Genomic DNA, 17,863 nt, shown 5'->3' on the forward strand with positions numbered 1-17,863 from the left:
CTGTGAAGACATGGCCTTCTTCCATCCTACCTCTGAAGACACCAGAATTCTTAGCTGCACTGACTGGCTTCCTGAAGGAGCACTTGAGTCAGATTCCCAGGCAGAATGAAAGGGCCCTCTCCTAAGGTCAGCGAGCACCACTTTCTCTACCCCTCATGAGCACCCCACAGTCACTGGACCCCAAAGCAGAGCAGCAACAGGATGGAGAGGATGACAGCTTCCGTGGCCACACTCCGCAGGGTGACTGTAAGCATGAGATCTGAATGCCTGTCTCTGTTAGGAGGCACTCAGGAGCCCCGAGTCTCAGGGACATCCTTGAAACAGATTACTGCTAAACAGGGCGGCAATGTCATCCAAGAGCAGAACACGGTTGGTAGGGTGCCATACCTACTCAGGTCAGGGAGGTGTCCAGGGAGGAGTCCCCAAAAGCTTCACAAAGCTTGCCAGGATGAGAAGGTTAAAAACTAAAATATGTTTATCATGTAATTTTGAGTAATTATATCTTGTACAAACATGAACCACAATGATTATACACATGTAAACTCCCCAGCATACAAACACAAACCATAAGCTAAAGTGACAGCTGACACCTTCCTCCTACCTCATGCAAGCTGAAGACATAATCACTGTTCAGCCTAGAGCTCCTTGCAGCATCCTTCCTAAGTCATTGTCCCCCCAGATGGATGGAAGATTGGGTAAAAGGAAACCTCTGAGCCTTAGAAACCGACCTGAACCCCAGCTTCAGCTCTGCATGCTTGGGCAGGTGCAGGTAGATCCAGCCTCCTTGAACCATCAGGGAGAGATCACTCTGAGAAGCTGCCTTTCTGACTGAAGAGACATCCTTAGAAATCATCACAGTCAGAGGAAGTGTGTGTGGTTTTCTTATTTCTCTGGTTACCATATGGGAAGTAGAATCTATTTAGAGGCTACACATATGGGTTTTTGGAGACAAGGCTACATGTTGCTTAAAGGGGCACTACTTACACTATTTGTTTCCTTGATGAATTGCCATGTTGGGGTCAAGTCCATAGAGTCTGAGGAAACAGCTATGAACACTGAGGATGCCTTCCGGAGACCCCAGGTTTGGAAGAATATGAAAATCCAGTTATAAGAGATTGACTTTCTGACTATGTAAAAAGGTTGGTGCATAGCGGTGTATAACCTTTCGTCTTAGCACCGGAGAGGCAGAGAGAACTCAGTGGGCTGGCTCTAGGCTATCCAGGGCTACACAACCCTGTCACAAAAATCAACAACTAAACAAAACTTTACACAGGGAGATGGGTCACTAGGGTAAAAAGAAGATCCCAAGCAGCACCAATTAGAGACAGCTTTGTAAAGTGCATTAGACTATTATTCCAGGGCTTTCATCTTGGGCCAAGGAAAATACATGATTTCTAACCACAAAAACTTAAGAAGCAGATTTAAAGGAGCATATGTGTTATAGACCATACCGCATAGTGGAATGAATCCATAGTGCAGAGAGAGAAGTCACTGAATCATACGTACCCACACCATATCTCTTCCGCAAAGAGAACTGTGTATACACACATGTAAGACTGTGCATTCATGCACACACACATGTGCATACCATCTGTCTCCACATAGGGTGGTTTCTAAGCCAGCTCTGTGGTAGGCAGGCCAATTCTTACTTGGCTGAAGAGGGACAGACCCAGCCAGATGGTCTCCACCTGTGTTTGATTACCACCCACTAGGCTGGCTGGACACAACCTCAAACTCCGAAACACGAGTCTGGAATGGCCCAGCCTTAGGATAAACACATGACCTGAGCTTGTCAGATTTCTTTTTCAAAGCAGGCCGTCCAGGCAATAACAGCCAAGCAATAGGCCACTCAGTGTTTAGAGTCCCCGCAGGGGCTTGGCTTGGTCTGGACCACTTCACACAAAGGCTTCTCTGCCAATGAGGGTCTGTCTGATCAGAGAATGGAGTCACTCCAAGGGAACAGCTGTCTTTCATGTCTTCTAGGATGAAATATGAGAGCAAAGTGACATGTTCACACTCACACACACATACCCCCTCACCAACTCACATATACACATGTACCCACACTATATACATACACAAAAAATAAGTTAAAAAAGTAAAATAAGAGTAATTTAACGTTAATTAACCATTGAAGAGTTTTTTGGAAATTACGTGTCAGTGTTTATAAAGTCTACAGCAGTGCATCATAATGTCCTTCACGGACACTCAACAGACTCAGCCAGAGCAGCCTCTAGTCCTAGATGCGCAAGTGTCCTATACAGGCATGATGGTTTTTCCACTCTTGTTGGGGGTAAGATGTCTTCACCATGTGTGAGTGCATGTGTATAGGGGTGGCAGGACACATGCCCTGGCACAAATGGGACTATCAAAGAGCAATCTACAAGAGCAGTTCTCTCGCTCCACGTGGACTTAGGTCGCCAGGCTCTCAAATGGCCTCTTATCACTGAGCCTCCTACCAGCCCTGCTGAAAAACCTTTTTATACTACATTTTCATTATATCTTTCTTTCCTTCCTTCCTTCCTTCCTTTTCAGATAGGGTCACACTAAATACACCTGGATAGTTTGAAACTCACTGTCTAGACCAGGCTTACCTTGAACTCACAATATCCACTTGCCTTCATCTCCTAAATGCTAGGGTTAAAGGTATGCACCACCATACCTGGCAACCTTTTCCTAGGTTCTGATATATACTGCAGTGTTAACAACCATATACAGTATCTGGTATATTAGCAGGCTGTAGCCAAGGAGTGACAGGCTGTGCCATGTCTGTGCTGTCAGGTTATCACATATAGATTTGTATAGTACACTATATGATGTTCATAAAACAACAGCAGAGCCTGGTGACACATCTGTTAGAATGTACGCCCAATAACAATGTATGAGGGGGTACGCCTCACAAGCATATGATAAAATGCTCAACCTCACTCAAAATGACAGAGATGTAAATGGGAACAAATTAATGACTGTGCCTACCTATCAGACCAGCAAGCATTAACAAATATAATGCTATGCTTTGTTGGTGAGGTTGCAGCAAAGAAGAATTCTCATAGAGATAGTGGGAGCACAATTAGTACAATTATTAAGGAGGGAAATTTAGCCATACTTAATGAAAACATATACATGTTTACTACCTCCAAAAAGTAGACCTTCAAACTACTACAAACTACCTAAAAGCTCATTCATGTGACGTGGTTCAAATAGTGATCTGCAGCTGTAAGAAAGATGTAGAAAGCAGGGACTCAGGAGTGGAAGGTCAGTTTTATTTTTCCCCTTAAGATTTACTTTAATAATGGATATATGTATGTCTATATGCAGGTATGTACATGAATGCAAATGACCACAGAAGGAAGAGGTGTCAGATCCCCCTTGAGACAAAGCTACAGGCAGTTGTAAACCACACAAGTACAGGTGCTGGGAACCAAATGTGAATCTTCCAGAAGAACAGCAAACACACTTAACCACTGAACCACCCTGTGTCCTAAGATTTTATTTTTAATTTGAATTAAATGTATGTACACACAGGTTCAGGTGCCCATGGAGGCCAGAGGCATTATCTCTCCTGAAGCTGAAATCACAGGCAGCTGCTAGGAAACAAATGTGGGTGATCTACAGAGCAGGGAGCAATCTTAACCACGGAGCCATGGCTCCAGTCCCTGAAGCTCATTCTGATCTTAGCCAGTTGGAGGCCAGCCTAGGTGAGCTACTTAAGACAACTGTCTCAAAAACAAAACAGAACACAACACCTCACCTGCACAATAAGCCAACAAGACCAGCCAGCACACCAACAGTCAGAGATGCTTAAAAAAAACAAAAAACTTAAAGGGATAGGACATGAAAGGGATGGGGGGGGTATCCTGGGAACCCCTGGGGGATAAAGGAAGGGTGCTGAAGGTGGATATGATCAGGAAACCATGTTTACATAAATTAAACTGTCCAAGAATAAATAAAGTATATTTTTCTTTTTCTTCCTTCACTTTACATCCCAATCACTGCCCCCTCCCCAGCATCCCCTGACACAGTCCCTCCCCTCAGCCTCTCTCCCATTTTCCTCCTCCCACCCTGGCACATCAAGTCTCTGCATGGCCAGGTGCACCCTCTCCCACTGACGTATTCCACAGACAGGCAACAGCGTTAGAGACACGACCCACATGAAGACCAAGCTGCACATCTGCTACATATGTGAGGGAGGCCTAGGTCCAGTCTGTGTGTGTTTTATGGTTGGTGGTTCAGACTCTGAGAGCACCCAAGGGACCTTCTTTCTTTTTTCAATAGTGGGTCTGGAGAGATGGCTCAGCTAAGAGCACAGGCTGCTCTTCCAGAATACCTGGGTTCGATTCCCAGCAACCACACGATGATTCACAACCATCTGTAACTCCGTTTCCAGGAGGTCCGTTGTGCTTTTTCCCAACCTCCGAGAGCACTTGGCACACATATGCATTCATGCAGACATCACAAGCATTAAGAAATATCAATGATAAACAAGTCTATTTTAAAAATTAAGAATAATAGCACGTGTGCTTTGTCTAACTGGTGAACAAAGGCCTGAAAGATAGGTAGAAAAGTGAACCCTCAGAGCCCAGTGTGAGTCTTGATACACGAGACACTCACTGTGGTAATGGCTTTGATAAGGAGGTTGGTTCTGTAAAGAGCTTAAAGTTAAAAAAAAAAAGAATTCAAACAAAACCAAACGGATACAACATTGTTATATGGAAAAAAGCAAACAACACTATTCATTTATGTGGAAGCCACAAGGGAAGGACAGCCTGGAAAGGAGACAAGATGCCTACAGTAGCAGTGTGACTCAGGGAAGGCCTAGAGGCAAGAGTTGGGGGCTTTTTTTTTTTTTTTTTTTTTTTGTTTGTTTGCTTTTTGTCGTTGTTGTTTTTACTTTTCTTGTAGTAAAATACAAGCCACACTAGTATCTTCACATATTCAAAGCAGGCAATTAGTGACTCTCATTGTTCAAATAAACCGCTGAAGAGAAGTCATCTAAGTAAGCTTTGGATATAATTTTTTGGCCACATATCTTCAAGGGAAAGACAGAACAGAAAGCAAGCTGATTTACTGTCACATTAGTATAGGTTAGTAATTCTGAAACTACCCAAGGGTTAATGTACTGAGGGTAATGAGAGTTGGATTTCTCTGTCGAAGAAGTTAAATACTGGTAATCAAAACCATGGTTTACAAAGCTGGACAGGTGAGCTGAAGAGATGACTCAGTGGTTAAGAGGTCCTGAGTTCAATTCCCAGCAACCACATGGTGGCTCACAACCATCTGTAATGGGATTCGATGCCCTCTTCTGGTGTGTCTGAGGACAGCTACAGTGTACTCATATATAATAAATAAATCTTAAAAAAGAAAAAAAAGCTGGGTATGCTGGAGAGATGGCTCAGTAATGAAGAGTACTTCTTACTCTTTCCCAGGCCACAGATTCAGTCCCCAGCACCCAAATGGTGGCTCAAAACATCTAGAACTCCAGTTCCAGAGGAACTCTTCTGACCTTTGTCAGGCGACATGCTTGCACAAAGTGCATTTACATAAACGAATGCAAAACATCCATACACAGAATTTTTTAAATTATTAAAAAAAGAGGTGGGCTGGAGAGATGGCCAGTAGCAGAACAAAGTCTGCAGTGTGAGGCTGTGACTCAGAGCATCCACATGACAAGCCCTGAGGACAGACCTCCTGAGGGATAGGGTTAGAAGGGAAGCATCTTAACCAAACCCACGGTATGGTGAGACTTTGTCTAGGAAAGAAAAAAACTTCTAGGAAGCTACTTAATTCACGCGTAATACACAGAGCCAAATGCTTAGAACAAAATGCTTCAAACAACACCTGAGCATAGCAAGAAAAGCTAAGTGCCGGCCATTATTCACAAGAGCAGTTACTAGTTCTGGGAACTAACTCACCATAAGGGAACACTCTTGGAAAAAAGCCTTTGGCATAAACATATTCAGTAGTATTTATAAAACAAAACAAAAAATTAGAAAAAAACTCCCACTGTTCTATAAGGAGGGGCTTATATAAAAGTCTGGTGCTTCATTAGGACACCCCCATGACGAAAGGCTAGAGACAGCAGGAAGCAGACTGGCCGGTGGGCACCCAGAAGCAAAGGGCTCTCTGCTCCTCCCCCTGAGGAGGAAGAACGAGGTTAGATGCAAACTCACAAGACTGCTACTGTTACCATCAGGTACAATGTAAATGGTGCCTCATCGCTTCAAACGGTCATGAAGTTGGAACTTGTATGTGTGGCTGGTGGCAGTGCAGCTGCTCTAGAAAATAAACATGGTGGCTGTTTTCAAACAATGAAAGAGAATTACTGCAGTGAGCCAGGAGCCTACCTCTCGGTAGCTACTTAAAAGCCTGGAAACAGGTCTTGAACACCCTTGAGGACAGCAGCATTCTTCAGCACAGTGTCGAAGGGTTCGCACAGCACAGGCAACCCTAGAGCCTACTGCCAGTTACTGGTTCTGGGAACACACCATACTGCCAGGTGAGCAGCAGGGAAAATCTGTGCGGTGCAGATTCCTAAAATCCCAGCCCTTGGGGGGTGGAAGCAGGAGAGTCAATGACCCTCGGCCACATTGTGATCTCTGTGGCCAGCCTGAGTTATGTAAAACTGTCTCAAACACAAGCACACACACGGATTCTCACCCATGTGACACAGATGAATCTTGGAGAAGACATCATGCTAAGTGGCATAGCCTGACACACAGGAGCAACCCCACAGGCATCAACTTAGGCAGCTGGAGTAGTCAGAGTCAGGCAGAAAGTAGAACCCTGGTTTCCAGGTGTTGGGAGACATGAAGAATGGGAAACTATCATTTTGAAAGGTTCTAGTTTCAACTGGGAAAATTAAAAAGTTCCAGAAACTGAAAGTAGTAATAGCTGTACACTAATATGTAAAACTTAATTTCACTAAACTATACCTAAACATGCTGGCAATGGTGATTTCCATATTGTGAATATTTTACCATAAATAAATGGGTATTTAAAAAATATATATGAAGCAAGGCCAGGTGGTACACACACCTATAATTCCAGTACTTGGAGGGGACGAAGACAGGCAGATCCCCGAATTCCAGGCCAGGCTGGTCTATAAAAGAGTTCCAGGCCAGCCTGGACTACACAGAACAAACCCTGTCTCAGAAAACAAATCAAATAAAAACACCAACAAAAACCATGATTTGGGCTGGAGAGATGGCTCAGCAGTTAGGAGCACTGACAGCTCTTCCAGAGGTCCTAAGTTCAATTCCCAACAACCACATGGTGGCTCACAACCATCTATAATGGGATCTGATGCCTTTTTCTTGTGTGTCTAAAGACAGCAACAGTGTACCCACATACATGAAATAAATCTTTAAAAAACATGATGCAAAACTAACAAAATTTACAAAAATGACTGTAGCTGGATGCAACTGTCACCTTACTGTTGGCTACTAAGAGACTGATGCAGGAGGATGAATCTCAGAGATGGACATTCACTTACTCTCACACTAAACAGATAAATACATACTAAAAAATAAATAAAAAATAAACAGCTGCTGAGTGTGGTGGTACAAACCTTTAATCTCAGCACTTGGGAGGCAGAGGCAAGTAGATCTCTGTGAGTTTGAGGCTAGCCTTGTCTACAAAGTGAGTTCTAGGACATCCAGGGCTGTTACACAGAAAAATCCTGTCTCAAAAAAACCACAATAATACTAATAATACTACTAATAATAAAAGTTAATGGCTGAGGTAGAATGGCAAGTCTGCCAGTAGCAAGAAAGAAGCTGGACAGTGGAGATATCACCACAGAGAGTCTCACTGTCACCATCCTTGGCCCTTGGATGCTGCAGGGTAGACTCTAAAGCCAAAAACTCAGGATCCCAGTATGAGGCTGGATGTGAGAGAGATGCACAAGCACAGGCTGCAAAGACCAACGAGCTGATGCCAGCTCCAGGTCTACCACCGTCTCGTGACCCTCAGGCAAATGTCATGTGGCCCAGGTTCCTCGTCTGCACTGGGATAAGGACATTCTCCACGAACAGTGATAGATTTTCAACCTTAGGCAGAGAACACCTTCAGCCTATCTTCTTAGACCCAGCTGGAAGCCACCTGTCCCCACTGTCCCACACCTCCAGGTAGGGACACTGGGGCTTTGTAGAAACCATCCTTCAAGAACCACTGACCAGTTTCTACTGAGATCTGCCTAGTTTCCTGGCTGTGGATCTCTCCCAGAGCCCTCAAACTTGGCCTGAGACTTCTTGATTACTACTGTTCTCTGACATCAGCACAATGGTGAACTTCTGTAAATAGTTACTGAATAAGCAGAGGGGACATTCTCATTAGGAACTACTCAGAATTACTGATAACATTATTAGCCATTTGGAAACGGTGTTTGGTAACAATAGTATTATACTGGGTAGTAAAACTTAGCAAAAGAAAAAAAAAAAACTAAAATTTTTGAGATGTTTATATAGCGATATCCCTCCAGAATCAAGACTTCTTGAAAACACTGAGTTACATTAAACCACTTTCCATAACCTTTATAAAAATAGATGGAGCCAGTATGGTGCCATGAACTTGTAATTCTAGTGTTTAGGGAAGTGAAGACAGGAAGATCAGGAGCCAAGGTTATCTTCAGCTAGCAAATTCAAGGCCAGCCTGGGCTATGTGTGGTCCTGTCTCAAAAACAAAAATTAAAAAAGGGGTGGGATGACAAAGAGGGGTTAGGGAGGAAAAAAAGAAAACCCACCATCCTAGGGCTAGAGGCTGAGCCTGCAGACTGGCCTGGGTTCAGTTCCTGACAAGGTGGGAGAGAACTGAGGCGGGATCAGAGCGTGCGCTCACTCCAGAGCCAAGAGAGCTAACACTGAGTCTCACATGCTCGATTTCTGCCACACCCTGTTCTATCCGATTCATGGCACCCATCTTCCTCACTGGGGTAGCCTTTTCCTGAGATGCCTTGCCAGAAGCCAAGGACCACATTCCCACAGCATTCCTCAGGTTGAAAAACAGTAGCTCTCAGGACAGACTTGGCTAAGAATCCAGGCAGACAAACCCTCCTGCTTCCAACACATGAGCTGCTTAACTCTGTCCTGTGCTTCCGTGAACAAAGAGCTTCCCAGCCAAGACATGGTATTTAAGAAAAATGAAGGCCAGGAGCAGCAGAGCCTTCCTGGAGAGCAGTGGGGGCTCAGTCAACTGCCCCCCAGCCCCCATGGGAAGGTCTGTTACAGCCTGTTCTCTCTAGTCCCAGCCACCTCCAGAGGACAGGCAGTCAGACCCAGAGAAATCCCAAGCCAGCTGGGCAAGCTATTAAGAACTCTGACATGAAGCCAGGTGTGGTTGTGTGTGCATGCCTTTAGGTCCTGCACTTGGAAGGCAGAGGCAATCGGATCTCTGAGTTTGGGGCTAGCCTGGTTTAGAGTTTTAGACAGCTAGGGCTACACAGAGAAACCCTGTCTTTAAAAAAAATCAATAAACAGGCTGGAGAGATGGCTCAGAGGTTAAGAGCACTGCTCTTCCATAGGTTCTGAGTTCAATTCCCAGCAACCCCATGGTGGCTCCCAACCATCTGTATCCGATGCCCTCTTCTGGTGTATCTGAAGACATCTACAGTGTACCCACATACATGAAATAAATAAGTCTTTAAAAAAAAACCCATAAACAAACAAACAAGTAAGCAAATAAAATTTTTTAAAAAAAGAAAGATAATTGAGGGCCTAGAGAGATGGCTCAGTGGTTAGGAGTGCTGACTGCTATTCCTGAGGTACTGAGTTCAATTCCCAGCATCCACATGGTGACTCACAACCATCTGTAATGGGATCTGATGGCCTCTTCTGAAGAAAGCAACAGTATATGCACATACACATAAAGTAAATAAATAAACAAATAAGTATTTTAAAAAAGAAAATTGAAAAAATAAAGAACAAAACTCCAACAGCTACCATTCCTCATTCTGACTTAAAACCTTTAAAAAAAAAAAAGGCCAACAAGGCCAATAATGTTAAGTCCCAGTCCGATTGGAAAGTGTGCCTCTCATACAGGTGTATAGCCCAAGGCTTGCTGACCCAAGAGCCAGAAGGTCTGCCCAGGGGCCTTTTGTCCACCCACTATCTCCTAGGACTTTGAGCAGCCAGGTGCCTCAAGACACCTGAAGCAGGTAATTCAAGACACAATCTCCTCAGCATCTCAGCTCCCCAAGGGCAAGGCTGTACTTTGTGTGTGCCTGGGGTAGGAACATCATGTCAAGGTTGAGCATCTGCCTGGTGATGACACTCCACGGTTTCAGAGATGACCAGACTTTGACATTAAACAACAAACAAGCAACATCAAAGTGTCACAAGCTTCCTCTGGGTCCAGATACCTTTCTGATGCTACCCTTGGGCCACTCTTGCAGCCACCAGTCACCTCAGCTCTGCGACCCTCACACTAGGGCTGAGCCCCACTTCCAGGAAAGCTTTCATACAGCCCTGTGTTCCCCATATCTGTCACCCATGAATGCACTGCCAGTCCTTTTCAAAATGAACTTAATTTTATTTTATTTAAGTTTTTAGACTTCAATATTTTCTATGTGTAAGTGTGTGTATCTGGTACTGGAGGTCAGCAGAAGGCACTGGATCCTAGGGAACTGGAGTTATGAATGGTTGTCCTGACTGTCACATTCTTTAGAAGTTTTTTTTATTTTATATATACAGGGGTGTTTTGACTGAATGTATGTATGTGTACCATGTATATGCCTAGTACTCAAGGAGGTCAGAAGAAGGCATTAGATCCTCTTGAACCGAAGTTCTAGAAGGTTTTTTGAGCTGCCATTGGATGGTAGGAACCAGACCCGAGTGCTCTTAACAACTGAGCCATCTCTCCAGTGCTAACAATCACATTTCTCACACAGCCTACAGACTGCATGCTCACCCTGTCCCACACTGGCCTTCCTTCTGTACCTAGAAGGTATCCCTCATGCCACATAGTTAGATGGTCAGGGATCTAAGCACCTTACCTCCAGAAAGCAACCACGACAGAACAGTATGATCAGTGTCCCGTCCCTAGAGTTGTACAACATGACAGTCTTGGCACCCAAGGCCTCATACAAACCAATCCAAAACTTCATACAAACCAATATTGGTCCCTGTGAAATGAACCGCCTCCTCTCCACTCACCTTAATCTTGGGTACTGTCAACACTTAATCCCCCACTAGAGTTTCAACCGGGCACCTAGACTCTTTAAAACTGTCAATACATTTTCATTTGTCTTCCCCTAAGAATTTAAGACTCAGGGAAGCAAAAACCCTGCCTGTCTTACACTCCAAGGCACGCCAGCACTGAACAGAGCACAGACCTCTCAAAAGTGCACCCTGGGAATTCGAGGAACAAGATGAAGAGCTTCCAGATACGGTGTGCAGCACTCAGTCCTTCACTCAAGCCAAGTTAGACTCTACTCACATCACACATTCTCAGAGAAAGGCTTGACATGGCCCTAGACAGAGTCTGATCTCCAGAGAGGGGACCTGAATGGAAGAAACACCCTTCCCTGAGCTCAGAGCTCAGACTTCGTGCTGGGGTGTACTGTCCTTTTGGAGCTAAGAGACCTTCTGCAAGAGCTGGACCCATGGCGTGAAAACTGCCTCCAATTGATTCATTTAGCACATACTAGGGTCATCAAGGAAACATCAATACATAAAGTGTGTGTGTGTGTGTGTGTGTGTGTGTGTGTGTGTGTGTGTGTCTGCGCATTTGCACGCATGTGCCTGGTCTATACTGTGAGACCCAGTCTCAAAGAAAAGAAAGGAAGGAAGTAAGGAAAGAAAAGGGGAAGGAGGAAGAGAGGAAGGGAGGGAGGGAGAGAGGAAAGGAGGAAGGAGAAGAGAGAAAAGAAAGGAAAGAGGCAATTAGAGAAGGCCTTACTGATGGCTACTTGAGGAAGACCTAAGGAGCACAGGGTCAGGAGTGAGACTGTCTATAGGCAGAGCTCTCCAGGTTTGAGCAGGCAAGTCAAAGGCCTTGAGATAGAAGACAGAGCAGGGAGCAGAGTGAGGAAGAGCTCTACCTCTCTTCATGGACCATGAAGGCTACATATGGCCATGGCTTTTACTCCAGTGCAAGAGGGTGGTCTTGAGCAGAGACATAACTACATGACATGCATATAGTGTCCCTGGTCAAAGACCTAGCACAAAATTAACAGGCCCGCATTACCAATATTTCTAGAAATCTCTACTTCCGAAGGCCCTGCTGCTGCCTTCCTTCTGGGCTTTTCTTTATGTAAAACCCCTGGTTACAAGAATGAAAAATGTCCAGACAAGGGTGGGGATCCAGCGTCTGCAACCTGACCTTGGAAACGCTAGAGCAGGAAGGAGGCTGAGTTTGGGAGTTTGGGCATGCTGTAATGTCGCCTGCCAGTGTTTACTAAGCATCTCTCTGCCTACTAGCCAGGCCTGCAGAGGTGCTTAGAAGTCTTATCTGCAGGCAGTGGAAAGTGGAGCCAGCCAGCTAGACGGACCTGAACACAGAGGCAGACCCCTTCTCCAGAAGCTCTTACATCTCACAGCTATAACCCCTGAGCTCTGACCTCACACACTGAAAGGTAGGGCTCCCAGCAGCACCGGGTATCACATGAAAGTCAGTTCTGGAAATCATGAACAGCTTTGATTTGAGTGGAGTTTCTGAGGCTGATTCTATAAGCAGGGCTTGTGATCCCTAAACAAGATGAACAGGAAAAGAAGGACCTTTGAGGGTTACATTAAGAGTCTGGAGACAAGCGTGCTCCACTTTCTAGGAAGCCGCTATGAACCCAAGTCCTCATTGTCAAATGGCCAACTGGCCTTGCCTCAAATCTAGGCTGACCACATTTCTAAGCCTCTAAATTCCTTCTCCACAAGGCCTAAGGCACGAACTCTACAAGAAGAGACAGTCAGGCGCCATAAAGAAAGGCTCTGAAGTAGTATCAAGTCAGCCAGGACAGGCAGTGGAGAGCAGGCTGGGGTGTGTTGTTCATTATCACAAACCTCAGGCCCAGAACTTGTCCAGCAATGATGTGAAGAAATGCCCAGCCTTCTAAAGACATCTCAAGATTCATGCTGGGTAGAAATCAGTTGGGCCTACCAACCCATCACCTGATAGACCCATGTCAAAAAGGGTAGCTGATCATCCTTCCTTCTAAGCCTAAACACCAAGTATGACACACTAGTCTAGTCTATTTATTTCAGCAGCTAGACTTACCCACCATGGCATCTGTGTGCATGTCTGTGAATATTTTGTGTATCCTGGGTACAAGGGTCCTGAGAAAAAGCTCAGCAGTTAGGAGCACTTGCTGCTCTTGCAGGAGATCAGGGTTCAGTTTCTAGTGCCCACGTCAGGCAGTGGCTCACAACAGCTTTTAACTCCATCTTTTCGCCTCTGTGGGCACCCACAGAGTCACTACAACACACATACATGCAAATAAACACATTTACAAATTTTTGATTTAAATATAGGTTCTTGTTGGTTACAAATTTGTGATCCTATGTCTCTACTTCCCACGTGCTGGGATTACAGTCACATGCTACCATGTTCAGCCTAATACTGACCTTTTAAAAGGGAAAAATGACATAATTAACATATCATCAAGATTGCTACAACCAAGCATAAAAGTACATTTATGATCTTGTTTAAAGATTCTAGGAACCAGTAGACCATGTGTGTAATACTAGGAGGCTGATGCAGGAGGATTTCTAAAGGTCAAGGATGGCCTGGGTATACAAATCACAGTTCTCTAGAGGAACAGGACAGTGTGTGTGTGTGTGTGTGTGTGTGTGTGTGTGTGTGTGTGTGTGTGTGTGTGATTTATTAGAGCAGCCTTTTAAAAAAAGATTTATGTATTTATTTATTATGTATAGAGTTCTGCCTGCATGTACACTTGCACACCAGAAGAGGGCATCAGATCCCATCACAGATGGTTGCTGGTAACTGAACTCAGGACCTTTGGAAGCACAGACAGTGATCTTAACCTCTGAGCCAATTCTCCAGCCCTTAGAGCAGCTTTAATAGCCCAGCTAGTCCAATAATGGCTGTCTACCAACAGAAAGTCCAAGAATCCAGTAGTTGTTCAGTCAAGAAGCCAGACATCTCAGCTGGTCTTCAGTATACTCCGGAGTCATTGGCTGCTCTTCCAGAGGACCTGGGTTCAATTCCCATTACCCACACGGTAGTGATCCCAACACTCTCACACAGACATACATGCAGGCAAAACACAAAAGCACATAAAATAAATATCTTTTAAATAAGGACTATAAAACATTGAAAAAGAGAAGAAGGGGCTCCATCTCCTTCATCACATTCCAGTGACGGAACAGACTCTCCAATGAGAATAAGAGGAAGCAGGCAAACAGCAGAGTTTCCTTCCCCATGTCCTGTATATGGGCTCCCAGAGCAAAGGTAGGCTTCCCACCTCACCAGACCCAGACTAAAGGTGGGCTTCCCACTTCAACTGATTTAATTAAGAAAAATCCCTCACGCGTGTACCCACTGCTCAGGTTTTAGTTAATTCTAGATGTTGTCACCTTGACAACCAAGAACAACCATCACAGTGGGATATATAACCAAGACTTTGCCTTAAAACAAAATTAAATAATAGTAATAACAAGAACAGTCAGGTGCAGTGGTTCAAACACTTAACTCCATCAGTCATGGACAGGAAGACAGGAAGATCTGGAATTCAAGGACAGCCACAGCTACACAGCAAGCTGAGGCCTGGGCTACAACGTATTAACTGAGAAGTGGGCAACCGGTTGCTCAGCGAGAACAATGCTCTCTAGCACTCTCTAGAGCCACAGAGAGAAGGAACACAGGTAAGGTGACATGGTGACCGGCAGACGCTGTCTTCACAGGTATGTATGTGTTCTCAGGCTCCAGCAGGAGTGGGCAAGGTGAAGTTGAGAACAGTTAGCCAAGTGGCAGAGACATCTTGGAAGAAGGTCTACAGGGACTCACAGGCAGCTGGGGCAGCAGTCACTCCCAACTGTTTTCAGGAGTCCAATAAAGGATCAGGATCACAAACAGAGGTTGGAGGGGTATGGGTCCTCCCTCCCAGCTCTCATTTCCAACTCTGAGAACAATAATGGGTGGAACAGGAAAAAGCCAGGCCAGAAAAGTTGTAGATTTTGTGATCGGTCAACTGAGACAGGGAGAGTCTAAGATGGGTTGGGACTTCAACAGAGCACAGTCCAGTCACTTCTCATAGATGGCAAGGTTATGCCCAATAGTCTCCGAGGGACAAGTTTGCAAACCAGAGTCTTTCTGCAGTCTGCACACACCCAGTGCACCTTGGGACCTACCTTGGACTGTGGTTGCACATCCCAGAGTCAGCTGTCTTTTACTGCTTTTTCTCCATCAGTGAAGAAAATAAAGTGTAGGATTTATGAGCCGGTTCTAGCTACAACAGAGACCTAAGGCTTCAGGGATGGGCTTCTTCCCCAGCATCTACACAGGGGAGCTCACTCACTCAGAAGTGACCTAACAGGGCTGCAGATGCAGCTCAATAGGCAGAGTGTTTACCTAGCCATGAACAAAGCCCTAGGTTTGCGCCCCCGAAGCTCAGACCCCAAGTGCAGCAGACTTTAGAAGTAGAGAGAACAACCAAGAATTCAAGGTCAACAATGGCCACGGAGTTTGAGGTCAACTTGAGATACGGAGGCCCTGTCTTAAAAAAAAAAAAGACCAAAAGGAAAATAGGCCAGAAAACACAAGAAACCCAACTTCTGAATTTGTGAGGTGAGAGGAATGTACAGAGACAAAATGGGGACTAAGAAGAGGGGCAAAGACAAATGTAAAGGTATTTCATACCGAAATGTACAGACAGAAAAGAAGTTCAATACTGTACTTCAATAGAGAACTGCAAGTTAAAACAAATTGTAGATTATCCCATGCCTACTGAAGAGGCTAAGACACCACCACCAACAGTGAGTGCTAGCGAGGACGTAAACAGGGACTCTCGGTCACTGCTGGCTGGAACGCATTTGGAAGACAGTTTGCAGTTTTTTACAAAGCTAAACATAATTTTAACATATAAGCCAGCATGCACATCCCTACTCCCCAAACGAACTGAAAACCTATATTCACACAAAAATATTTCATAGAAACCAGTGTTAGAATCAGCTTTGTTCAAAATCTCCAAAACCTAAAAACAAGATGTCCTCAAGAAATAGGGACACCTTTATTCCCAGTACCATGAAGGCATAGGCAGGCCAGGCATATCTCTGAGTTCAAGGCCAGCCAAAGCTTCATAGTGAGACCTTGTTGTAGTACCCCCCTCAAAAAAAAAAAAAAAAAAAAAAAAAGACAGACAGACAGACAGATGGGCTGGGCAGGCAGATGGCAGACAGGCAAAGAGACAGATAGATAAGACTAGTGAGGTGTCTGGCAAAGATATTGAACAGAACTGGCGACCCAAGTTCAATCCCAAGAAGATGTATGTTTTAACTTTCTCTTGCTGTCACCAAGACCAAAAGCTACATGGCTCATGGTAAAGGGAAGTCAGGGCAGGACTCAGGTGGGACTGGAAGGCATGAAGCTGTGGTCACGAAGGCTCCTTCCTGGCTTGCTTATTTTCTTTCTCATGCTGCTCAGGACCACCTGTCCAGAGGTGGCACTGCCCCAGATGGGCTGGACCTACCCACATCAATAATTAAATTTTAAAAAGCCCCATAGCCTTGCCTATAGCCCAATCAGTTGAGGTTGCTCCTTCCCAGGTGACAGGCTGACAAAAACAAACCCTACACCAAGTAAAGGTGGGAAGAGAACCAACCCCAGAAAGCTGTTTGCTAGTACCCATTCACATGCTACAGTACACACACATGCTAAAAACAAGGTAAAAATTTTCAAAACTAGGGGGAACTCAGTGGTAGAGCATGTGCTTAACATGTGGAAGGGCTTAGGGCTGATTCCAAGCATACAGGAAGGTGAGGGAGAAAAGAAAGCACGCTATTGCTCCACAAAAGGTATGGAGAAGCCTTAAGAGCGAATGACTTAGGAAACCAAAGCCAGGCTGACAAGAGCTACACACTCTGATTCCCTCTAGATGGCCTTTCAGAAAGAGAAAGCTACAGAGACAAAAGTTCAGTGGTTGCCAGGGGCTAGAGGGAGGGATGACTAAGTGGAGCCAGGAAACTTCCAGAGACAGTCAAACTACTGTGTGTGCGTAGACAGGTACAGGACACAGGTTTTCCAAACCCAAATAGCTGTACGGTCCAGCGTGAACGTTTGAGGATTCTGTCAGTGCTGAACCTTAATAATAAATTATCAGTAATATAGCATATCACACACAGAAGGAGGTGATTATGGATTTTTTTTTTTTTTTTTTTTTTGGTGGAAGCCAGCCTTGAACTCATCCTCCTTAGTTCTGGGATTACAAGTATACATTATGCCACATGCATCTGCTCAATCTGTCATAGCCTAAAGCTAGCCTAAAAGAACAAGTCTAGCCAGACAGTGGTTCACCTATTTCACCTCAGTACAAAGGGAACAGAGGCAGGCTGATCTCTATGAATTCAAGGTTATCCAGGGTACACAATGAGACACTATTTTGAAGAAAGAAAGAAAGAAAGAAAGAAAGAAAGAAAGAAAGAAAGAAAGAAAGAAGGAAGGAACGAAGGAACGAAGGAAGAAAGAGAGAGAGAGAGAGAGAGAGAGAGAGAGAGAGAGAAAAGAAGTAAGAATTAAGGTATAGGGCTGGAGTGGAGAGCACTAGCTGCTCTTCCAGAGGACCGAGATTTGATATTTGATTCCCAGTCCCATATGACAGACCACAGCTGTCTCTAACTTCATTTCCAGAGGATCCTACATTCTCTTTCTAGTCTTCGTTGGACATACACACTTGGTATACATTCTCTCTCTCTGTCTCTCT

At 44.8% G+C, this 17,863-nt stretch overlaps 1 protein-coding gene across 2 annotated transcripts in view; it reads right to left on the reverse strand.

The window, feature by feature from the left end:
* The window catches only part of SUFU (SUFU negative regulator of hedgehog signaling), a 93,960-nt gene that overhangs the window by 61,610 nt on the left and 14,487 nt on the right, over positions 1-17,863 (reverse strand). The window lies entirely within an intron of this gene.

The sequence above is a fragment of the Micromys minutus genome (assembly GCF_963924665.1).
Source record: "Micromys minutus genome assembly, chromosome: 2".
Taxonomy (NCBI): domain Eukaryota; kingdom Metazoa; phylum Chordata; class Mammalia; order Rodentia; family Muridae; genus Micromys; species Micromys minutus.